This window comes from Cnephaeus nilssonii, assembly GCF_951640355.1.
Source record: "Cnephaeus nilssonii genome assembly, chromosome: 10".
Taxonomy (NCBI): Eukaryota; Metazoa; Chordata; class Mammalia; order Chiroptera; family Vespertilionidae; genus Cnephaeus; species Cnephaeus nilssonii.
The window spans coordinates 15,143,754-15,162,411 of NC_137081.1; the positions used below are offsets into that span (position 1 = coordinate 15,143,754).

Consider the following 18,658-nt stretch of genomic DNA (forward strand, 5'->3'; position numbering starts at 1 on the left):
TGGCGCCAGTGGGTGTCATAGCGTGGTCTGGGATGGGTGTCCGGATGGATGGTCATCCAGATGGTTGTTCGCTGTTCGCCGTTCAGTTGATTTGCATATTACACTTTTATTATATAGGATACCACAATCCATTCTACTGTTGATGAGCCTGAGTGGATTCCAATTTTATGCGATTATGAATAAAGCTCCTATGAACATTTTGTAAAGGTATTAGGTGGACGCATGCACTCAGTTCTCTTGGGTGTATATCTACAAGTAGAATTGCTGGTTCATACACGTGCATTTAGCTTTAGGAGATATTGCCAAACAGTTTTCAAAAGTGTTCATACTAATTTACACCCCACCAGCAATATATGAGAGTTTCAGTTCTACAATCTTGGTTTTCTTTTCAACATCTGGAGAGCTTTTTATTCTCAACACTAGAGACCCTGTGCACTGATTCGTGAATGGGTGGGGTCCCTCAGCGTGGCCTGCGGGGATTGGGCCGAAACCAGCAGTCCAACACAGCCTGCCGCTCCCACTCATCCCGGCCCCTGTTGCACCTGCCTCGGGCTCGCGCCCAGTCAGTCCTGATCGGGAGAGGCTCACGACACTGCAGCTGTGCTCGTCAGCCATGAGCCCCGCATCTGGTGCCCGTCCCAAGGGGGGTGGGAGGGCTGGGACATCATCAGCCCTCCCGGTGGGCTATGGGACGCCCTTGCTGGCCTGGGATCCAGATCCATCCCTCTGACATTTGCACGGGTTGTTGGGAGCCACCTGGCAGCCACTTTTATATCATTTCTTCCATTTTTTAAAAAAATATATGTTTTTATTGATTTCAGAGAGGAAGAGAGAGGGAGAGATAGAAACATAAATGATGAGAGAGAATCATTGATTGGCTGCCTCCTGCACGCCCCACACTGGAGATCGAGCTGGCAACCTAGGCATATGCCCTGACTGGGAATCAAACCCTGACCTCCTAGTTCATAGGTCAACGCTCAACCACTGAGCCACGCCAGCCAGGCAGAGCCTCTAGGGTGGGGAAGCGGCCATGGTGCCCGAGGCCTACTTCCAGGAGGCCAGCGGCACTGTTGGGATCATGACAGCGGCACCAGTCCGTTGGTACCTGGCCCATTCTCCAGAGATTGGACCTGTAGGACTACTGAGGGAGTAAGTGGCTGCCACCGGGCTAGTGGGCCGCTGGGACAGGTCGGTCAACTGAGTGGCACTCCCTCTGTGGGAGCACACTGACCACTGGGGGAAGCTCCTGCATTGAGCGTCTGCCCCCTGGTGGTCAGTGTGCATCATAGCGACCGGTTGACCAGTCGTTCAGTTGTTTGGTTGCTTAGGCTTTTATATATAGAGACTAGAGTCCCAGTGCTTGAAATTTATGCACTGGGGGGGGGGGGGTGTCCCTCAGCCCAGCCTGCACCCTCTCCAATCTGGGACCCCTCAGGGGACATCCCTTTCACAATCCGGGACCGCTGGCTCCCAACCACTCGCCTGCCTGCCTGCCTGATAGCCCCTAACTGCTTCTGCCCTGATCACCCCCTAACCACTCCCCTGCCGGCCCGATTGCCCCCAACTGCCCTCCCCTGCTGGCCTGGTCTCCCCAACTGCCCTCCCCTGCTGGCCTGATCACCCACAACTGCCCTCCCCTGCTGGCCATCTTGTGGTGGCCACCTTGTGACCACATGGGAGTGGCCATCTTGTGTGAGGGCATGATGGTCAATTTGCATATTACCTCTTTATTATATAGGATAATACTTAAAGTGTAATGAGATTATGCCTTGATAAAGTGAAGTAGCAATTATTTTTTATAATTGCAATTCACATGACACTGTTTTTGAAAAGAACTTTTGAAAATGATGTTTGGTTCAGTTTACTTTGGTGAAAGTATATGAACAGAATAGAACTTTGGGTACTATCATATTCTCAGCTTAGGTTGTTAATGGCATACAAAACCTAAATATGGCCCGTGAGCTAACTGTTTCACTAAATTGTAGTCAAACTTTATTTTTAGGACTGACAATAAGAACTCCTCCCTCTCTCCCCCTTTCCTGTTTCTCTCCCCCATCTCTCCTTTTCGCTCTCTTCCTCTCTCCCTTCATTTTTGTCATCATTTTTACTTCATTTTGATGAGTGAAATAAAAAATTGATGGAATAAAGAAAAACAAAAGAGTGTTTTAAAAAATACCTATGCAGAATTTCCAGTGAAATATGAATATTTCTGAAGTGCAAAATGGTACATAATCCAAAAATAATTTAAAATATATTTTGTCCTTACATTTGGATAAGACTATAACTGATATTTAGAGACAATCTCCATACTAAGATTTAAAATTAAATTATAAAGCCAAATTCTGAGTGTGACTCAGAAGGATTAAAGCATGATTCAAGAACCATTGGAAAGTGGTCCAGTTATCATGTCTTATTCCTTATCCTACTTGCTTAAAATACATTCATCCTTCCCACTCCAGTCCAAGTCAGATCAAAATCACAGAGAAGATGTCCAAGATGACCACAGGTGGTCCCTAGGTCAGTATGCTCTTTGCTTCTTTATAAAGATACTTATTTCTGATTCTTTCTTTATCTAAGTTCCATGGAGAATCTGAATATTTTGGCTTAACATATATCTTACTGTATTATATGTGTAAAAGACAGTTAAAATACATATAAAGTAAGGCAAACAATTATAAGACTTAAAGCCTGGACGATGTCAATATTTTTCAAATCTTAAGTAAGTAAATAGTTCAGCTCAGTAGCATAGCAAACCTAGTAAAAGTAAATAAAAGACAAAGTACACAATAAGCTAATGAATGCAGTCTTTCTCCTTCAATCACATCAAGAAGAATTTGGGACAGGAGTCAAGTGATTCAAGGAATTTGGGGAGGGGGTGAATTTTTGTCCTTAGCTAATAAATTTATATAGTATCTACCCTCAAAATTCTTTACATGAGTTTCTCAACATTATTTTTTTAAAATAATGAATAATTCAGCTTTGTTGATGGTGTATGGTTAATTTTTGCAGTTTGCTATGAAAAAACAAAAGAAAATCACATGAGTAATTTACATAAGTTTATTATTTGGGTGTTTAGTGATTGTTTTTTAACTCCTGGCCAGTTATTATTTATCCCATAAATCAGGGAAGCTTTAGAGTATGTTTCTTTCATTGACGATATTATGTTGAATTTATTTTCTCATGAAAATTAAAAAAAAAAGAGATTTAAAGGCCTGTTGTTAAAATTTTCAAGGAATCAAGAAACAATTCTAGAAGATTTTCAGATCCTTAAATGAATTATAGAGCCTCATGGCCTTTAAAAAATAATAGCTTTAGTAGCTTTTGGAGCCATGCTTCTAATAATTGGTGCCATAAATTGAATTTGAAACTTACCATATTTTAATTAGTGGCCATTAAAGGCTCACCCTGCCTGAAGACTGGGACATTTTCTCTAACTTTCTCCTTCTGCATGTTTCATAGCTTTTTCAGGAATTAGGTTGAACCAAATGAAATGACCATTTTGTAGGTAAAGGGTAATAGAATTTCAACGTCATTCAGTTCATACTAATGCAGGGTGGGGCAAAAGTAGGTTTACAGTTGTTTGCATGGAAAAAATACAATAATGAATGATAATAAAAGAATAAACTCTGTATTTTGCATACTCACCACTGTAATCCTACTTTTGGCTCTCCCTGTATATATAATAAGGAAATCAATATAGAATACAAAGACATTTCTTATGCTTCAACACTCCAATCATTGACTAATGTAATTTTCACATTCTCTCTTTTAAAAAAATGTTTTTGAGGGCCAGTATTTTCAGCTCTGTTTTAGGTGCTTTGGAGATACCAGTGCACCAAACAAGTAAAGATGACTTCCTTTATGGAACTAGCACAGTGAGGCATGTGATAGTCAACATATTAGATAAAATGTGATATGATAGAAATTAGTAAGTGCTATGGAAAAAGGGGGAAATATAGCAGGGCTGTGGAAGGGACGTGGTTGTGATTTTCATTGTAGTAGTCAGGAAAGCCTTGGTTGGGAAGATGATATGTGACCATGGAAGTAAGGAAGATAGACCTCCATTATTCATTCCTAAAGGGCTTAAAGAGTGTTATGCAAACACACAGACCAGTATGTTTGGGGAATGAGCCCAAGCTCTTCCAGAAGAGTAAGCTAACGAAACTTGGGGTCATAGTTAAATAGGATTCTCATAGACCAGGATCTGAGATGAAGTAGATGTAACAGAGGCAGAGACATAGTGTCTCAGCAAAGTGAGAAAAAGAAGTGTGAAGTTGGTTTCTGTTTACTTCTGTGTTCCCTCCACTATCATTGAAGTTCCTTGAGGAGGAAATTTTGTTTCCCTTTATCCCAATTCCTAGACACTCTCAAGTGTCTGAAATATATGACGGTGCGTCATCAAAATTGGGAAAATGAGCTGATGAGTGGTGCTAAGCCAAGTCTAGAATATTGTCAAAGAGAAGAAGGGTAAGAAAAGACTGCAAAAAAAAAAAAAAAAAAAAAAAAGAAAAGAAAAGACTGCAGTTCAGGCTCAAGCATAAATATGAAAAATCTAACAAGTCATGAAAAGTCAATTATCTGTCATCTTGTATTCTTAGGATATAAGATACTTAAAGGCAGGAATTTTATTTACCACGTTATGCTTATTCTATGGTGGACATGCTAAAGTACTAGTTCCTCACTAACAAATGAGGGGTATAAGAAAAAGAACATACCAACACATTCTTATTGAATGAACCAGGTATCCCCAAAAGATAAATGGCTCCCAAAGAGTATTAAATATTTTTGGAAGCTGTGCTATTTTCTTCAGACTGACCAGAACCAGTATGGGTGCTTTATGAGATCTTAATAAAATGTGATTCATGTTTCAAGAAATGACACTCTTGCGCATCTTTTTTGGTTGCTCAGAAGTGAGCAACAGCCCTAGCAGGTTTGGCTCAGTGGATAGAACGTCCACTTGTAGACCAAAGGGTCCTGGGTTCGATTCCAATCAAGGGCATGTACCTCAATTGCAGGTTCCTGTCTGGTCCGGGCTCTGATCGGGGTGTGTACAGAAGGCAACCAATGGATGTGTTTCTCTCACATTGATATTTCTCTCTGTCTTCCCTTCTCTCTTCCAATCTCTCTAAAAATCAAGGGGAAAAAAATCATCAGGTAAGGATTAAAAAAAAATAGAAAGACGTGAGTAACAAATGACAGTATATTAGAACAAGCCATTTGATTTGAAAAATAACCTTAGTGTCCAATATCACTGAAGAAAAACAGACATTTAACAAAATGATACACTAGTATTTAAAGGAACACTTTTCGTAGGGGAAGAATATCCTAACCAGCATAGAGGATTCACTGAAATCGGAAATCTTTTGTAATTACTACCTAGGGTAATTATATATTCTTAATGTGATTTATTTATTTTATAGCTGGGGACAGAGAACAGTAGTGGTGGTAGCAACTGTATTTTAAACATCAAAAAGGCTATATGGCCTGACCTGTAGATGAGTTCACCTAAAAGCAATGAGTCATAAGAACTGAATATTGACAGGAACACTTTAGAAAGGAAATAAAAACATCAAGATAAAAATTCTAGTCACAATTTTTACTGAGTAGTTCAGGAAGATTTTAACAAGTATTGCATCCCCCCAGTGGTTATTTTGAGTTATATTATTATTATTATTATTATTATTATTATTTTAATTTTACTTGGGCTTCCAATTTTCTGGCTTCATTATTTTGGGTAATCCCAAGAAGGTTTACATTGTTTATAACTAGAAGGAACCTTGGGAGGCCAACTCAATTCAAGTGTTCAATTTCCCTTTTAAAAATTTTATTAAGTGTATTGGGGTAAGATAGGTTAACAAAATTTTATAGGTTTCAAGTATACAGTTCTATAATGCATCTTCTCTGTATTGCATTGTGTGCATACCACTCAAAGTCAAGTCTCCTTCTGTCACCATATATTTGACTCCCTTTATCCTCTTCTACCTCCCCACCCCCTTTTCTCCCAGGATAACCACCATACTGTTGTCTGTGCCTGTGAGTATTTGTTTGTTTGTTGCTTTCAGCTTTATATTCCACATGTGAGTGACATCATATGGTTCTTGACTTTCTGCCTGACTTACTTCGCTTAGCATGATATTCTCAAGATTCATCCATGTTGTTGCAAATGGGCAGTATTTCATCTTTTCTGATGCGATTGCTCAATTTCATGCTTGCAGGGAGAATGATGCCAGTGATGATAGAATTCCTACAATATAATCATTAAGTTCAAGTTCAACAGGATAGGTTCACAGAAGGGCAATCATGCTTGATTCATCTGATTGCCAGACTGGAAATGAAAGGACAGTGGTGACATAATCACCCCACATTCTTCAGACCTCATTACAGCACAGATATTAAGCAAAACTAGTTCTGCTTTAGCTAATAAAAGAAGCATTACAAAATCCAACACAAAGGATGTTTCTAGAATCTGTTTTGCTTACAAACAGAATGGGAGATAGCATGGAAAGAAAGTCACTCAAGAAGAAAAGCAGGGGGCCTGAGTCAGGAAACTGGGATGGTGTCTGTTGCATCTCTACTCAGCTCTGTGACCTTGGTCAGACCCCCTGGGCCTCAGCTTTCTCACCTATGAAACAAAGGGTGTGGAAGAGGCTGAGGGGTGTTCATGAATTCAGAATAGACAGAGGCATGGAGTAGCAGGATCTATCTCATACAGAAGAAACATAATTTGTATAATTATGGAAGCAAAATTAGCTAGTGATAAAAAATGCAGAAGAAAGATGGCTAATGGGGAATGCAAATTGATCGTAATGCATTCAAAATGTAATATAAATCTGAGACAATTCTTTCCAGAAGGAAAAGAATGAAGCATATCAAAGGTATCTAAATTTCCTCCTCTATAGTCTTTTTCTCTTTTCTCTATCATCACCTTATTTTTCTCTATACTCTCTGTTTCCAGTAACCATGGTGATGCACCCTCCCAACAACCTTCTTCACAGCCGGCCCTTTTGGTACACATTGAATTTGCAAGGATCTAGCAATGCTGCAAAAATTCATTAATTTATTAACATTTTTTCATTCCTTTTGTCCAGGAAGTAAACGTGGAGAATTATTCCACACTTAACCACCCTACATAAGGGGCACTGTAAAATAGGGATATTCAACTGTTAATTTCACTTGCTAACATAAAAGGGATACTGATTATGCCGGATTCAATTCCCTGCCTTGGCCTCAGGGACTGTAAAGTCCCAGGATTCAAGCTGGTTGCCAGCTCCTTTTGCTTTTGTGTATAAATGGAATAAAATGGATTGCCCACAGAAATCACAGGTCAACCTTGGTTTCCCAATCCTCTGGTGTGGTTTTTTTTTCCTGCAATCTCCCTTGTAAGGAAGACATTTCCAAGTGCATAATTACCACAGTTACAAGAGGACTGATTTTTTCATAGGAAAATATACATAAGTGTATGCATTTTTCTAATGAGCATGGTTATTTATTTTGGAATATAAATAAGCAATATGCGATACTCAGTTTTAAAATATTTTAATTATCTGCCAATGACAAAACATCAAAGAATCTCTGTTGTCATTGATGCAGATAATAAAAATTCCCATAAACTGTCATTGAGTCACATCCAGTTTGTGGAGCCTAACTTATTTGTAATCCTGTACGCCTGAAAACTGTCTGCTTAAGCAGTGTGTGTGTGTGTGTGTGTGTGTGTGTGTGTGTGTGTGTGTGTGGCAGTAACACAAAGGAGACCAGATGATGACATTCATAGGCTTATAGACTCGACTCCGGGGGACACACTTGGATGGAGGCAATTAAAATGCCTGTCAGGCATTTGGTACCAGCAGCCCCTATGGCAAACCACTGAATCATAAGCCAGGGCTGCACCTTATTGTCAGTGAATGATGGCGGAGCTGGGTGGCTTGTCATCATTCTCGAAAATTCTGAGGCTAGTGAGCGTTCTCTCTCTCTCCCGCTCGCCTTATTTTCCTTTTCGCCACTGCGGGGACGTTTTCTAATTTGCAGCGCCCCTTTCCCTGACACACACACACACACACACACACACACACACACACACACACACACAGACAGGAGCTGGTGGCTTGCAGACTGCAGTGTGTCTGGAGCTAGAGAGCCAGAGCCAGCGTGTGGAGATGATGCTCAGGGAGAAGGATTCCGCAGCCATCCTCAGAGGCTAGACCGGGTGGTATCGCGCCATACATGCTGGTAATGGTCTGGCGTGTTTATATTTTTAATTTTGTTGTATTTCTCATCTGTTTTCCAAAGAATCTGCTTTATGTGATGTCAGAATAAAATGCTTTAAAATTCATTACCGAGCTTTCTAAAAATTCAAGTGCTGCATTGTTTGTACTACAGATCTCAAGACAGACTTATTGTCTGGATGTAAAGAATGCACTTGCTTACTGGTGAGTTATAATTTTCCATATTTAGTTAACAAATCTGTATATGTGTTTTTTTCCTTTTGTTTTGTTTCGGTAGATTCTTCAGTTTGTTGTCTGTAACCGAGGAAGCATTGATTGGGAACCACTCATTCAGAAAATTAAAAGGTACCACATGTTTCGTTTATATGTTTAAATGAGGGAAAATCAAGGAGGAATTGGAATGTTTTTATTTGAAGTAATCTCTCTGTGCCTGGTCTTTTATCCTTACGTGGATCATTGTCTAGAGCATGTATGATTTCCTAGGGAGAATGCCATTTTCCAAGGCTGTTTTATGATTAGATATCTAAAGAATTGTGTCTTTTGCCTGTGTTGCAAGTTATTAACAGATATTAGTATGTCTGACTTATTGTTGGATTTTTATAACTATAGCGAAAATATGCAAAATTCCCTATCTTACTGAAAGTGCAATAATTTGAATTTAAGAGAAATAGACTGATTTTATTTGAGGAAATCTTGCTAAGAAGTGATTTTTTTTTTTAAGTGGCTAAATGAAATGGCTGTTCTTTCCCAAGTAGAATGGGTGCTGGAAATGAAAGCCCAGGAATGACTCAGTATCGTTGGGTTTTGTGAATAAAAGATTGTAATTTATTCACGGATGGTTTAGCAACAGACATATTAAAAAACCGAGGTTGTTAGGTATTAAAAGAACTGATTTTTACATACACTATATTTGGCATTGACAGCATGAGACAGTAATCCTTCATGAAAGCAGTTGAATCCATTAGTCAATCTCAGGCCTTATGCCTTACAGGAAAAATATTAATTTTCAAATTCAGCATCAGGATACATACAGATCTGAGATGACAAGTATGGGTATTACCTTTTCTTTAATTCCTTAAGGTGATCTTTGACTTTAACATATACTCATGTCAATAAAATCTTTATTTGTAATTTGGCTTTAAAAAAATGGAAGACATTTTCTACCTTGATGAGAAGATAATCAATAACGTCATTAAAGCCTTTCCTTGGCATTCACATAGTATTTTCCCTCAGATTATGGCCCAAAATATTTTACGCAGTAAGGTGTTTTTTTTTTGTTTTTTTCTTTTAGCTATACTTTAAAAATGGCTAACGTTCAACTACTGATCCTGAAATATTAGAAGTATGTGAGTATTTACCTGGGAGCATGATATTTGTAGCAGTTGAAGGACAGGAGACTAATGCATTGTCCTTCTTTAATTTTCTCTGCAAAGTACAATTATGAGAACCTTAATTTATTCATTCCACAAACAGGAAGGGCCTTGCTTCTGTGGGTGGTTATTGTGGGAGGGGGGGAAGGACAGATGTCTCTGTCACCACCCTTCCAGAGTGTAGGCAGCATCACAAAATATTTTTGCGCAAGAGAATGAATTCGTTAAAATAAACCACTGTGCTCTAAAAAAGGGAAATTGCATTATTTCAGATATTGAACAAACTCTAATAGACTAGTCTGTTAGGTTCATCTCGTGTATTCAGAGATAGATGAAATATATTGCACTTTTTCTTCAGAAATTACTCAGGAATCATGTATGAAATCCCCAAACAGGACATGCTATTCCTCCTGAATATTGTAAAATCCTTGGGATCATACTCTCTTGCTAGGTTTCACTCACAGTAAGTGAAAACATTTTATATTTGGTGAAAACAACAACAACCCTCTATTTGGTATTTTCCCATCTAGCTAAATTCATACAGTATATTATTTCATATGAGAATCTGTTTCCTAATTGTCAGACTCATTTAGGAAGTCATTATATTAATTTTGAACTCTGGGGTATTTACATGAATTGGAAAAGGATGAAATTACTATTTATCCACCAAAAAGAAGTCTTCACTATATTGTCAAGAAGACCTGGAACTAGAGGAGTGGCTTATTTATTACCTTACCAAGAGCATCTTGGTCCCTAAATTTTCTAGCACCATTTAAAAATTCATGTAGGTGTTGATATATTTTGTGTAATAAACCAGAGTTCATTCAAATAGTCTCTCACATTGTCAAATCACAGTAGAATTTGACTACTGGACTCTAAAAGAGTTGGGGATCTGTATCATGGTTTTTCTAACCAACATCTGGGCATTAGTTTTACCATTAAATTCCTTTACTGATTTTTCACTGTACCTTCAGCTCATAGCATAATGCCTTGACCACAGTAGTTAAATAACTACTGATTTAATTATTTGATGGATAAATAAGTTTGCTGGGAAAATCTGCGTTTTTCCTCATTACTTTTCTGTTCTTGTTTTTCATATGGTTATGCACTGTAATCTTTTTTTTTTTAGTTACCTAAAATATTCATAATAAATCCCTAATTTATGGTAATTAATTGGCTAATACCAGGTAAAAAAGCAGCCAAACCATGTCTGAAAATGTCTCCAGGCTCCATGGAAAACGATTTTTCTGGTTTTAGGTTAAGATGGAAAGAATTTTTTAAATGTCCCTTTCACTTTCATCAGCTAAGGGGAAAGATGCCAAACTGCAGCATGAGCTTTGCTTTATGGACACTTCCTAAATATTCCCAGGCTTGACATTGTTTATTGCTCTTTATGACTTCAGCCAAGATTTTGCTGCAGCACAGGGGTGGAGGCCCTCCCCTCCTTCTCTTTGTAAATGCAACACTAGAAATGATGTCATAGTCTTCCTGAACACCTTCTTGCTCATTATGGACTAGTTCAGTATGACATCATTTTATACATATATATTTAAGGAATCTATAAAGAAACTTCTAGAATCATAATAGCTTTAGAGAAATTGTTCTTGTTGTCCTTTATCTCTATTAATAAAACTATAGTTTTTTGTTGACTATGTGCCAGATAATATTCTAAGCCCTTAACACATGTTGTCTCATTTTAACTCTCACTACAATCCTGGGAAGTGGGTATGGTCTCCATTTTGCAAATGAATGAACTGAGACTCCACTCGGACAATCAGCACAAGTCTGGCCCAAAGTCCTTCATATTAACCACAACATATTATATTTTTTTCCAGTAAATTTTTGGCTCATAGTGATTGTTTTAATGTTTTATTTATTAAACATGGTTTATATGTTGCTGCAAGAAGGTTAAAATAGCATGCTTGTAGATTCTTGTTTTTATATACATAATGTAGAAGTAAATAAATCTTCAAATACATTATAATATTCAAGCTCTGATATATTATATATTGTATATTTTAATATATATTTCTATTTGACCCAAGGAACTTTATTCTTTAAGGAGAAATATCAGGAAGTTTTAAAATAAATGCATTAATAAAGCATTTCCTATGTCATTACAATGAAGTTGCATTACTGAATTACATAATCTATATGAAAAAAATTAGCCATAGAATTCTTTTGCTAAATAGCATAACATACCATATCATGCAAAGTTGTTTGTTTTTTTAAATTTAACTAATGACAGAAGTTTCAAATGGCCAAAATAATAAAAAAGCAGGGAACAGTATCATGAACAGTTAAAATAACACATTCAACCTTAAGTAAAACTTACTAACCAAGGGCACTAACAATTACACAAATATATGTTAACATGTTCTACTTGCAAAGGAGTATATGCAACAGAACACTTTTGGAGCTCAATGGGTCCAGCAGAATAAGTCAAGGAAGCAGCACCAATGCTCATTGGTAATGTAAGAGACACATGGATAATTTCTTAAGGGACTTCATTGCATGGCAGGATTACTAAAAATTGAGAAGGGACTCAACAGGAAACACATCATGGAGGATGAGTCTGTTGAGATGGAACAAGGATGAATAGAAGTATTCAGGGAGAGATAATGCATGGAGGAGCTCCAGGAAGAACAAATATTAGCAAAGGAACCAAAGGAAGTGAACATGCTTGGCATGACATCCACTAATTTCATTTGTATTCTAGAGTGCAGGCAGAAGGGGAATCTTAGTAGATAAGGATGGAAAGGTACAGGAATACAATTATGTTGTACCATATGAAATGGATAATATTCAACCCTTTTGAACTACAAAATAAAATAAAAATTTTAATATATATTTTTATTGATTTCAGAGAGGAAGGGAGAGGGAGAAAGATAGAAACATCAATGATGAGAGAGAATCATTGATTGGCTGCCACCTGCATGCCCCCTACCAGGATCGAGTTTGCAACCTGGGCATGAGCCCTTGACTGGAATTGAACCCAGGACCCTTCAGTCCTCAGGTCAATGCTCTATCCGCTGAGCCAAACCAGCTAGGGTGCAAAATAAAAATTTAATTCTGTTCAATTGAATACATTGGAAAGGGATCTTAAGTGCGAAGTTGAGGTGGTTTTTTAAATCTGTATTCAATGGAAAGCCATTGAGTATATATTAAATGAGACCATTATGATCTCAATTGCATTTTCCGATGACTTTTTTCATATAGCTGTGTGAGATAAATTAGAGTTGTGTGTGAGAGCATGTTGAAAGCTGTCATAGGATAATTCAGGAAAAAATGAAGGCTCAAAGAGGGCGTTGATGGTGGGTAAAAAGAAGAGGCCATGACAATGAGATGTTTCTTCACTTAAATTTATATACAGACAAGAGCCAGTTACTGACTGGTAGGAGGAATGAATAGAAGAAGGACTCAATGGTGACTCCAAGGTTTGAATTTGATAACTGGAAACATGAAAGGAGAAAGGTAGCTAAAAGCCACTTGAGGAAAGAAGCCCTCCTTTATTTTTATTGCATCCTGCTCTCCAGCAGACCGCCTAGTACACAGTAGACAGTCAATACATGCTGACTGAATTAGTGGGGCAAATTCATGCCCTTTTCCTGCCCTCATGGAACTTTCCTTCTAGAAGAGGGAATAATCAGTAGGTAAACAAATTAAATTAAAAGATTACTCAGGCAGCTGTGCAGAGAACAGATGATAAATAGGTAAGAATAGATGCTGGGAGATAAGCTTTGCAAACCTTACAGCAGAGAGTAATCAACTGAGATCTTATGAAAATACAGATTCAGAATCAGTAGATGTGAGGACAGGCCTGAGATTCTTTAACAAGCTCCCAGATGACGTTGGTGTTGCCCGACTGTGGACCAGGCTTTGATTAGAGTTTGGAAGGCAAATGTCCAGACAAGGAAAATTAGGAATGATTGGAGAAGTCATTATGAGCAAGTTTCATTCTTTCTGCCCATGCTCATTGCTTATTTTGCCATATAAAGCATTCTTGTGGCTCAGATTTGGGGATGCGATTGCACAAAATTCTTTCTGTGCCCGTTTCTTAACTCGCGTTCTGTTGCCTGCCTCATTATTTCTCTGGACTTTTCACCTCCTCTCTGCCTGGATGTTCAGCATAGTACTGGCCTGCTAACTTCTCTGGCCCCCAAGCTCCTGACATCTCTCATGTTCCTCTGTGTTTAGTAGCGACGCTTCCGGGTTTCCACATCCCGTCTTCTGGCCACTCACATCTTACACAAGCTTTGGGAGACTCCACTTCAAGCCATAGGGAACTTTTGAGGATGGTCTCTGATTTAAGAAATGCTCCAACAGAATAATTTTTTTGGAGGACTGTTTTGGCTGATGGCAGCACCTTCATGCTTCTGAAGGAAAAATTATGATTAGGATGTTCAGGAGGGCTGTGTTCACAAAAAGCCTGGACAGATTCTGTCTGGCAGGGGTGTTGTCTTTCCGCCTCCACTGCTAGGCTCTAACTCTCAGTGCTCCTTTGTAGCTACAGGAACATGGGAGCATTTACTGGTTTGATTCCTCCCACACCACACTTTGCCGCTGTAAAATATCTAAGAAAATAAGAAATTCAGTAAATATGGCTCACTCATTCATCAAGGAAAACAGCTTAAATGCATATGAAACATCTGTAATGCCCTTATACTTATCAGTATTTATCCTTTGTTTAAAGGGCTGGTTCTATCTCTAGGTCTAGATCTCTGGATCTAGGCACTGTCATTTTGTAATTTGGTGTTTATTTAAACAGCCAAGTAGGCATGAGCAGTGTCATTAGGAACTTTAAATTAAAAATTCTAGTGAAATATCAAATTTGTTTTCATATGAACAGAAGTCAACTTAAGTTGATAACCACATTTCTTCAAGGAGAACCTTTAGGAAACGTCCTTAAGGAGAGAAATCATGTCATAGACATCTTAGTACTTCCTATGCTGTCTACATAGAAAATGCCCTTGATACATGTCAAATTGAAGCTAAGACAATGAATGGTGTGTGTGTGTGTGTGTGTGTGTGTGCGTGTGTGTAAGTCTAGTCTTTCTGCAATGGACAGTGCTAGTCTTCTTTGCACTGTCAAACTGGAATGGGTGAAATTTCCAGAATTTGGATACCATGTCTATGCCCTTTAGCCATTTGTTCAATCATTAAGTCTTAGAGTAATACAAGATAATTTCTGGCAGAAATTCCCCCTCTTTCTCAAAAAAATTGTCTAAATCAATTCTCTTTTTTGTGGATTTCATTTGGGTCTGCCTTGGATGGTTTGAATTAACCTGTGTTCAGATTCTCTCCTGGTGTTAATAACTCTGGATTATGACCATTTAAAGCAGCCGAAAGTACCTTGATCCACATCTGGCAGTTGTTAAAACAAAGCTACTCCACTGAACACATTAGAACCAAAATATATTTCTTCACATTGTGTAAGAATTTAGGAAATTATGTTTCTTTCCAGGAAGATCTTATGTTTTATTTCCGAGGTAAACAATGTTTATATTTAATTTCCTTTAAATTTTTTTATTGCTTACTGTAAGGCTTTCTTGTGGCAAGATTTCATAGTTGTGTGAACAGAATAAGATACAACACAGAGGCATTAAGGATTATCTTCACACAATGCCTAAGAGCAATTGGTTAGCATGATTTTGAGCATATTGCAGTGAATTTGTGATATTCTAGGATAAAAAAACACACACATAAATAGACTGCCTATATTTTTAATAGTGGGGACAGAAAACCCTAAAATTACTGACTTTACAAGATCACATTTGTACTTGAGATCTAACAATGAAAAAACAAATTGAGATTTCTGTTTAGAACTCATGGTCCTGTGAAACTCATATATCTCTGGTCAGACTGCTGTACTTTCTCTCTACAATTTGGTGGCTAGTCCAGTGCGTCAAAGGGAAATAATAAATGTAATATGTAGCTTAATGTGTGCATGCAGTTCAGTTCTACATTGTATATTATACTCACAAAACCAATCGGGTTGTAGACTTTGGATTATAAAGTTGTTGGAATAATGAAACCATTTAGACTTTGAGAAAAATAAAGAATTCTGTACCCCTTTTTAAGTCATAGAATGCATTTTCTAGTTCATGACATCCCCAAGCTCACAACAATCCCTGGATAGAACGGCAGCTCTTGTTGTTCATTACAGATGACAAAACTGAAGTTAGAAGACGGCAAATGACCTTCCTAAGTCACCCCACTAGAAAAGTGGTAAACCTGGGGTTCCTATGCTTGTTCTGACCCAAAGCCTTTACTTTGAACTACCACACAATCTAACAGATAAATGAATATGTTGTCCTAAGTCTGGACTATTTTAATAATACACTTTATTGCTAAAGTAAAGAAGCAATTCCAAGGTAGCCATGATCTTCACTAAATGGATTGCCCTGCTCGCCTCCTGCCTCTAGAGTCCTAGAATAGTGTGGCCTGGAGCTCAGTCAAATACTAGTAAAAATAACAGTTACTACTGAAATGGTGCAATATGAAAAGGAGATAAGGCTAGATACATCACAGAACATGTAATCTTAATGGGCTTAAAAGCATTGGATAGAGGGATAGATTAATAATTAGAATCCATTGCTGTTATGTTTCACACCATTTTAAGCAAGTGATAAGTAATTCAGCAAGAAACCAGGATAGCAAAGAAAATTTTTCTAGCTGTAGAAAATCAGGTTTTTGGAGAAACATTTTTAAAAGCAGGCATTGTGATTTATCTGTAAGAACTTACTAAGAAGAACTTCCAGCTGGAAGCTGTGAATCCCAGTGCTGATCTCGGATGTAGATGGAAGGGTAGCATAGTAAAGAAAATAGCCATCTTAGAGGTCACTGAGTAGAGTCAGGTTGAGGTTAGGGTTTCAGTGCAGACACCCAAAGGAATGGGTCCCCTGAGGTCATTCTCCTGGTGGCCCACCTCTTCTTCAAATTTCCCTTTCCACCACCCTCATCCAGGCTCTCATTATAACATGCCAAGGTTCCAGAAATGCTTTTATCTGGTTTCCCTGCCCTGATCACCATCACCCCATTAATCTCCCAAAGTGTAACCTTCTTCTTTGTTATTTCCATTTTTCTCCCCTCAGTGATTCTCATTTACTCTAAATATGGCAGGACCTAGCTCTATGCAACTATTTAAGTTTAAAAATTTTAAAACAAAAAATAATTAATATTTCATTTTCTTAATTGTAGTAGCAACATTTTAAGTGCTCCATAGCCATATTCTTTTCATAGAACATTACATACTATGTTATTGTACATTTCCATCATCACAATGCTTTATTTTTTTAAAATATGTTTTTTTATTGATTTTTAGAGAGAGAGGAAGGGAGAGGGAGAAAGAACTAGAAACATCAATGATTGGCTGATACACTGGGGATCGAGCCCACAACCTGGGCATGTGCCCTGACTGGGAATTGAACTGTGACCTCCTGGTTCATAGGTCGACGCTCAACCACTGAGCCATGACAGCTGGGCCACAATCACAGTGTTGTATTGGAGAGTGCCATTCTGGAGCATAACCAGCCTCCTCACCCAAGCATTCAAGGATACACGGACTTCTTATCCCTTGCTAACCCTTGGCACACGCTCTCCACTCCATAGGCTTCTCCTGCTGCTCTTCCTCATCATCATTACTAACATTAAAATGAAAATAATGATAGCTCGCATTTATTTAATGCATATTATGTGCCAGGTACCTAAATTTTCTCACATGCTTGTTTAAAAAGAAAGAAGGCCAAGGAGGAGGAAGATAAAACCCTGCAAAATAGTTTTTTATTCCCATTTCACAGAAGAGGAGATGAGGTTGAGTGAAGTTAAGTATATTTCCCAAAGATAAATAGCTAATAATTGTTGGTGCTTGAAGTAAAAGCTAAGTCTGTCTGGCCCCGAAACTAAGCCCTATATCAGTTATTCGTAACCAAGAGCAATTTGCTCCCTCTGCCAGGGGTCTTCTGGAAATGTCTGGAGACATTTTGATTGTGTTTTTGTTGTTCAGCTGGTGGTTTTTTTTTTTTTTTTAATTTATTGTGGGCTGTTGTTTTATTATAAATGAAAAACTAGGCTGAAGGTCATAGAGAGCTGTTGTAAGTTTCCTCTGCGACGTGCAGATCTGTGTGCCCCTCACTGTGACCGCAGGGCTGGGAATTGGCAGAGTCTCAGGAAGCAGCCATCCAGAGGCGCAAGGAGATGGAACCAACAAGGAGCAGGTTAGGATGCTCACAGTTCCACAATGGGTTTAATTCTGCCCCCCCTTCCGAGACCAGACCAGGTTTCAAGACTGATCACCAACTTTCATTAAAGACTAGTCCTGGTTTTCACCCTTGAGGGCAAATCTTCTCCTGTCAGCTGAAAATATAGTATTAAGGGAGACAAAGAAGAGAGGGTCCCCGTTCTGAATATGTTCTGAATGAATTGCCCTGATATTGGTCCTCCACTCCCCTTGGACTCTACTTGAAGACTCTAAGTTTGGCGTTTCTCCAGGTTTCTTTGCTCTTCAATGATGTACTCCTACCAGCAGTTTCCTTCATTTTTTTTTTCTCTTTCTGTCTCAGCCCATCTGCATTCTGACTTCTAGAATAGCTTCAGTATTCTTGTTAGGTCATTCTTTTCCAACATGTAAAAAAATCATTTTAATGATAATTTAGAGAAAGAATTATGTGTAACTCTTCCATCAATGACCATATTTAATTTTCTTCACTATGATTTTCAATAACATCAATATCAGTATATGTTTGCATTGCATTCTTTTGCATTAATTATATTGTTCTACCTCTACTATTTATTAGCTAGCTAGAAAAATTTCTTCTTTGTCCTCTGCCCTCTTTTTATGTAAAATACAGATAATAACCGATTTTGTGTTGAGATGGAACATATGAATGCATGTGGTAAGCTAAAAAAAATAGACTATAAATGTAAGCTATTGTTACATATAAGATGAGAGTAACAAAAAAATGTAAACCTGGAGATAAGCCGTAGTACCAGCATGTCTCAGGTGAAAGTGAGGTAGCCCCCTCCCCACTGGGTCCTGGGAGTTGGGTCCTTACGATATCTTGAGAA

General features: G+C 38.2%; 1 protein-coding gene across 6 annotated transcripts in view; it reads left to right on the forward strand.

Annotated features, from left to right (window-relative positions):
- Positions 1-18,658, forward strand: part of MAP2 (microtubule associated protein 2) — a 227,656-nt gene that overhangs the window by 112,183 nt on the left and 96,815 nt on the right. For all 6 annotated transcript variants that reach the window (XM_079782259.1, XM_079782254.1, XM_079782257.1 and 3 more), the window contains one exon: positions 8,500-8,567. The gene's annotated coding sequence lies outside the window, so the exon portion shown is untranslated. The remainder of the gene's footprint in view (positions 1-8,499; positions 8,568-18,658) is intronic.